General features: G+C 34.2%; 1 long non-coding RNA gene across 1 annotated transcript; it reads right to left on the minus strand.

The window, feature by feature from the left end:
• Positions 1–1,373: 1,373 nt before the first annotated feature.
• LOC116339252 lies at positions 1,374–3,098 on the minus strand. The gene is made up of 3 exons (XR_004200970.1): positions 2,995–3,098; positions 2,658–2,887; positions 1,374–1,551 (listed from the first exon to the last, which is right to left on the minus strand). It is a non-coding gene; the product is annotated as an uncharacterized LOC116339252 (long non-coding RNA).
• Between the last annotated feature and the right edge of the window lie 4,200 nt (positions 3,099–7,298).

Raw genomic sequence — 7,298 nt, forward strand, 5'->3', positions numbered from 1 at the left:
TTGTCTTGCATCCAATTGTGATAACGATCAATCTTTGCTTGCATCTCAAGCCACATTGGCAACGATGCGAGCGAATTTTCTTGTGTATCTTTTGCGATGTTGTCATCAGCTGGTCCGCTAATGTCTCTTGCACAACTCAGCAAGCGGTAGCGTTTGCTCAATCTGTCAACATTATCACGGTTTGAATTGTAACGATGGATTGCCCAATTTACTGCATTTTTTATATCAATGTCATCGAAAACGTAGTCTGGATCAACATTGTCCTCGTTGAATTCCCAAACATTCAATCTTAAAAACTCATTAAGACGTTTTTCATCATGTGTGGTGAGGATGGTTATGACATTTCGTACGTACTCTTGATACATGTACTTCATATGGTTGCCAAAATAATTATTGTTTGGGCATTTGAATCGATTGTTGCATTCCAATCCTTCGAATGTTTCTCTAAACCACAGATCCATGCTTTCAGTTTCTTTGTATATCTCGACTCGAGATTCTCGAGAACGGCAAAAAAACATTCCTCAATTATTATAAGAAAACTCCTAAGAACAAACAATGAGCATTTTTTAATAATATCACGGGGGACGGCTGACCAACATACATATGAAATATGTATATTTTGCGTCACTCTATATATACGTTAAAGAAATGAAAATCGATACCGCTGACTTTTGGAAAGGGGTTTTTGCATATTTTAGTAGTGCTTGGGCACCAAATTAAGAATCAGCAAAAAAAAATCAAAATTTGGCCGCCAGGTGGCCAATTTTTCTCGATTTTTGACCACCCAAATGATTTTTTCGACATTTTTTTGATCATATTCGGAATCTGGGAACCGCGTAGATAATGTTTTAAAAAAATATCATCACGATCGGTTGAAAAGTGACCGAGATATGGCCAGTTGGCCAAAAATGGCCAAAAACTTCAAATTGGCCGGTTGAGGTGTTTGTGTGTCTGTCCGTACCTTCTTTTAAATTGTGTGAAATTATTTTTTTTCGAAAGTAGACTGAAAACTGAGCAAACTAATTTCTCAGTTTCAAAAAAAAAGTGGTTTTGGTCTGAGGTCGAATATTTTTGGGAGGCCGTTTTTGATTTTTTCATCGATCGGACATTTTTCTGGCCATCTGTAAGGTACCACAATGATTTATACGTCGTTGGAAAGGTAAAAGACTCACCTTTCCGGATCCGAAGTCAGAATGGAAAAATTTTCAAAAATGTCCGCCAGGTGGCGAGTTATGTGACATTTTCGGCGAAAAATGACCTTGAGTTTTTTCACGTGATCCAATTTTTTAAAAAAATGCGTCTATGAAAAAAATCAAAAAACTAGGCGTTTGTTAAGGACCAAATAAGTGATGATTTGGCGCATGTGTCATATCTGGAAAAATTCGAATTTAAAAAAAAAATCATTCCGAAGTATAATAAAATTTTCGGCAATTTTTCAATTTTTTGGTCATTTTTGACAACAGGTATACGGGGTGTTTTTCAACAGAATCACGTCATTCTTAGCTTATTGGAAAGACATATAGGTCATCTTGGTGAAGCAATAAGGAAATTCTGAAAAAAAAAATCAGCGGAAAAGGTTAGATCAGAGTGACTAGACCTCGAAAAATGGTGAAAAATCGATGAAAAATGACGATTTATCTCGAAAAAATGTATGATTAGCTTGGATTTTTTCATCATAGATCGAAAGCGCACTCAATTTTGAGCCGATATGCACATTTTTAAAAACCAACATTGTTTTATTTGATGAAAATTGGGAAAAGTGTGAACTTAAGCGGCCACCTATATTTTAATATCTTAGTAATCCACTGTACTGTGCTAGGTTTTTAATTTGTTGGTCCACTTTGACAACTGATTTTACATAATTCTGACCCGAAAAATTTAATGGTGGCAACCGTTTTGAGAAATTAGTTCAGTTTTTTGAGATTTTTCAGCTTGAAATCTTTCTTTTGGAATGATATTTCGGAAAAAAATGTTTTTATTCGATTGCTAAGAAAATTTGTACTGGGGGGTTTTTTGGTACGAGAAAACCGAATCTGAATTTCGTCATAAATTACTAAAAAAATTATTGATATAAGTACAAAACACTTTTTTCGAAGTTCCCACTGTGACGCAATACTGTAAATCTGGAAATGTTCTGATATAAATTTTCAGTGACGCGTTCGTTCATATGTATGCGTACAAAATGTTAATATTGCGTCGCCTCTAAAATACAAACACAAGAAAAAAGACGTGTTTAATGTCATAATCAAAAATCATAGGTCAAAAATTTGCGGTTTTTATTGATTTCTATTATTTTCGTGTTGTTTACACGAATCGTTCTCTTGAAGTGAAATAGGCGACGCAATATTAACATTTTGTATGCGTATACGAACGAACGCGTCACTGAAAATTTATATCAGAACATTTCCAGATTTACAGTGTTGCGTCACAGTGGGAACTTCGAAAGAAGTGTTTTGTACTTATCAAATAATACTGCAACATAAAGTTTTTTATGAATAGTTTATTTGTTGTATTACAACAAATAAACCGTGTGAAAAAACTTCATGTTGCAGTATTATTTGGAGAAAAATAAGAGCTACTTTTTCTCCGCAACGATTCAAATAACATGCTGAAAAATTAATAAACAAGTAAAAAAAAAAAAACAATTTAATCATTACCATCGTCGAAAAATGTCCAATCGTTCGTTCGTTTTGCCTTCTCATTTTCTTCTCTTATCTTCAAACCTTGCGAACTTTTGGCCTAGGGCCGAAAATACGACCAGTTCCTTTTCTTTTTCGTCCCATTGTAAACGCAATTCAAACTCACTTCAACAAAAATTCAATCGCTGCAATTATTTCAATTTAATTGGCATATAAACACCAAAAACCAGCAATGCTCAATCTAATAGCTGAACAGAAAAGAAAACAATTGACTTAGTTAATTATTTGATACACACTTGACACTTTTGTTCTAAATATGCAAAAAAAAATCCAAGCCTTTTTATAGTGATCTTACTTCGATGAAAACGTCGACAAAACTGATATCCGAATAACACTCGGCATGACGATGTTGATGTAACCAAAATGTTGCGAAATTCTTGATATGAAATTTCCTTTTTTGAAAAGACTTGTGTGGACAGGATTAAATACACAGCATTTTTCGCATAATGCATTGTATTATACATACAGCACATTGCCAAATGTCGACACACGACCAAATGTAGGAGGTGAATTGAAATTAAAAATTAAAAATTCACTTTAATTGCATTTTTAAAAGTAAATTATGAAAGATCAATATCAAATCTCTTTTTTATAATCCAAATTTTGATCAGAAATCATTTTTATCACTTTTTTACGTCAAAAGTTAAACTATGTCATTTTGAGACAAGCCGGTAAAATGCATTTTTTATATGAAAAAATAACTAATTTGGAAAAAAAATATGTCTGCGAATTGTAGATAGTTTTTCATTTTTCACTGTAATATTATTCCGGAATAAATCGTCCAATTGCCGACACATAAAGCACCGAAGTTTCAAGTGAAACACTTTGCATTTGAAGGATGAGACAGTTAAAGTCGTATTTGGATCATTGTGAAATTCAAACCAAAAATATATCAGTGAAATAACGTAATATTTTTAAATATTTTTACCATTTTATTATGAAAAAATAAATAAAATCAAATATGCAGCAAAAATATATCAATCTAATAATTTCAACTTCGATATTTTGTATTGTTTACCTCATGTGTTCATGAGCTGTCAAAACTTAAATTTGTTCATGTTTCGCAGTGAAAATTCATGAAATATGTTGAGATTTGGGAGCCGAGAATTGGACGACAAATATCCGACATTTGGAATTTTCGATGTTGTGAAGGAAAAATGGAAAATAATAATATATTTTTGGAAATTACTTTCTTTTGACAAGTGTGAAATGAAGCACAATTAAATTCTGATATTTTTAGATGAAAGCAAAAGTGTTAAATATTAAATTGAAGTTGAAAATTCAAACAAATAGTCCGACATTTGGGCAAGTGTCCATACAATGTGCAGTATTGTCATGATTTGAATCAGCTTAAAAAATCGGCAGTAAATATTCTATGTTTGTTGTGAGCAAAACTGAATTTGTTTTTTTGTTTTTGGTTGAGCGATGAATTTTGCAGTGAACATATTGCAAATGTTCTGTTATTTCAAAACAAAACAAAAAGAATCAAATGGAAAATTGACGGCAAAATTCATCTCGAAAACACATCTCCTGTGATTATTATTATAATGTGATGAATTCAGAATAAAACTATGGTTACAACAATTGTGTAAATACGATCAAAATTCAACGTTCGTCGGCACAAATAACAACTATTTCTGAAAAAAAAAAAAAAAACACCAAGTATAATTTTGATTCGATTGTGAATTTCGTTCGATTGTGAAATTGAATATGTCACACAACTAAACTGTGAACTGTCATCATCACACTGTCGCCACTGGTCCTTACCGATCACAAATGCTTGTTTTTGAAGTTGATACGTTGGGAAAGTCTTTATAGAAAAAAATGTATGCATTTCATTTCTTTATACAATAAACAATGGATTTATATTCTTTCCATCAAAAACATCATACGGATTTCTTCATATTGCAGACATTATTCTAAGAATGTAAACGAAAAAACAAACAATAGCTATATAGTGCCCAAATCAGATATAAACAATATAAGGCGAACTGGAGAATTCCGAGCACATGACAATAACAATGTTGATAATATCAGAACAATACACAAACATATTGTGTACAATCCAGTGTCTTTCTCTTCAGGAAGTCTTAATATCAATCGATGCGTTTTGCGAATGCGATCAATTGTCATAGAATTCTGTGTACTTGAAATCGAGAAATACCATTTTTTACTTACTATTGTGATCAAAAAGTTCCGGAAATTTTTAAATAAAATGAAAAATCTTTATTTATTCTTCCAAATCGATTTCGTCGCCTTCAAAGTAATCCCCCCCGGCTGCAATGCACATACGCCAACGTTTTTCCAGTCTTCGATGCAGCGTGAAAACTCACTTTTTGGTATGACGTTCAATGCATGCAGAACATTTTGTTTAATCTCTTCTATCGTCTCGAAACGGTGTCCACGAAGCGGTCTTTTGAGCCTTGAGAATAGCCAGAAGTCACACGGTGCTAAATAAGGCGAATACGGTGGCTGTGGAACGATATTAGTTAAATTTTTGTGGAAATGATCTCGAATAACCATGCAGTGTGAACCGATGCATTATAGTGATGCAAGAACCAAGAGTTGTCTGCCCATAAATCCGGCCGCTTTTGGCCAATAGCATTACGCAAACGACGCATAACATCCAAATAATACTGCTTGTTAACAGTTTGGCCGGTTGGAAGAAATTCATAGTGCACTACGCCACGATAATCGAAGAAAACTGTTAACAACACCTTTATATTTGAGCGACTTTGGCGTGATTTTTTCGGTTTTGGTTCACCTTTGGCAGGATATTCACTCGACTGGTCAGCTGTGTCGTGGTCATAGGTAATAATGCTTTCCTTGACCGAATCATAGTCTGAGGCCCAAACGGTCTTTTAAAATTTTGAGAACAAGATCTTTGATTTGCATGACGTGATTTTCATCAGTTGACGATGATGGTCGTCCAGATCGCTCTTCGTCATCAACACGTTCTCTGCCTTCTTTGTACTGTTTGTACAACTTATACACCCTATTTTGCGACATGGTCTGTTCACCGAAGGCCTTCTCCAACATCATTAACGTTTCTGCAGCAGAAATTTCATTCCGCATACAAAATTTAATGCAATATCAAATGCATTTTTTTTGATATAAAAAAGTCAAGCGCAACTCAACACTCAATGAAAATATTGTGATGAAATGTTGCACAGATGTCAATGACAGTGCTACCAACCTACTGAAGAAATATTTTCAACGATTATTTTTCCCCGCGAAATGTTATTTAAAAATTACCGGAACTTTTTGATCACAATAGTACATTGCAACCAAATGCTTTTAATTCCCAAGTTGATAGTAGGGGAGAGTCACGTAGGTTGGGCCGGGTTTTGTTTTTTGGCCAAATTTTTTTACTCAAAATAAAAATAACGTATAGTTATATACCGTCGGAAAGGTATTGTTCCGGGCTACAAATTTGCCGAAGAGAAAAATTGATTGCTTCGGAAAAAAAAAAGTTATGATCAAATTTCCGAACACGTGATTTTTGGCCCCCAAAAAATTTGTCACGTAGGTTGGGCCAGTATCCAATATTGAGAAGAGGTTGGAAAAAATAAAGTGTAAATGCCAGATTTCAAGTGTTTAAGGTTGATTTATTTACAACAAAGGCTTTCACCATGAAAATATAATGGAAAAATATCAAATATTCATTTTTTTTCTTTAGAACTAACATCGGCATCTGAGTCGCAATTTTTGCACGTGAAATAACTTTGTGTCATGTGGACGCACTTCAAATGGAATGGCCGTTGACACTTGTTTGCACTCGATAGAGTTGTGTTTGGTCAATTTGGCTGGCAAATTCTGCAATCTGCATGCAGATCATGCAGAAATCCACGTCTTCATCTGACGACGACGATTTCCTCTTTGAGGCGGCGGCTCGTGCGGGCTATATTTGCTTTTTTATTGACTCTTTTTGAGGTGAATGCTGTCGCTTCTTTGTGCCTTCTTCCTTCTCCTTTTTCCTAGCATCTCTCTTATGCCGTCTATCTTTGAGGTAGGCAACTGATTCTGGTGAGGTGAGAACAGTGCTTTTGGATTTCCGTGTGTTTCGATGAGCTTCTAGAACATTCCATTTGGCTTTTCTCGAAATTTCTAGAACATTCTATGGATTTCGGTGTGTTTCCATGAGCTTCTAGAACATTCCATTTGATTTTTCTCGAAATTTCTAGAACATTCTATGGATTTCTCTGTGAAAAACATAGCATCCTATAGTGGCCCAACCTACGTGACTCAAAATGGCCCAACTTACGTACCTCGGCACCAATTATCACAAATAAAAAGAAAAGTTCACGGGTTCAAGAAACTATTTCCCACGTGTATTGAATGATTTTCGCAACAAGTAAATTAATTAACATATTTGCAAAAACAAATCACAAGCATACGCATGATTTATAATCGACGATGACATGTATCGTTATTATCCCTCAAACGCACACGTGGGGTCTCTTAGGCCCTAAGAGTTAGTTTTTTGAAAAAATCACAAAAATATAAAAAATTGGAAAATTTCGCTGAGCGTTTTCTTTTTTAATATCATATCTATGTGATAAAATCAAAAATTTCAATGTTTGGTGCATAGATGAAGTT

Source organism: Contarinia nasturtii, unplaced genomic scaffold (genome assembly GCF_009176525.2).
Source record: "Contarinia nasturtii isolate CC-2019 unplaced genomic scaffold, AAFC_CNas_1.1 Cnas_scaffold_493, whole genome shotgun sequence".
NCBI lineage: Eukaryota > Metazoa > Arthropoda > Insecta > Diptera > Cecidomyiidae > Contarinia > Contarinia nasturtii.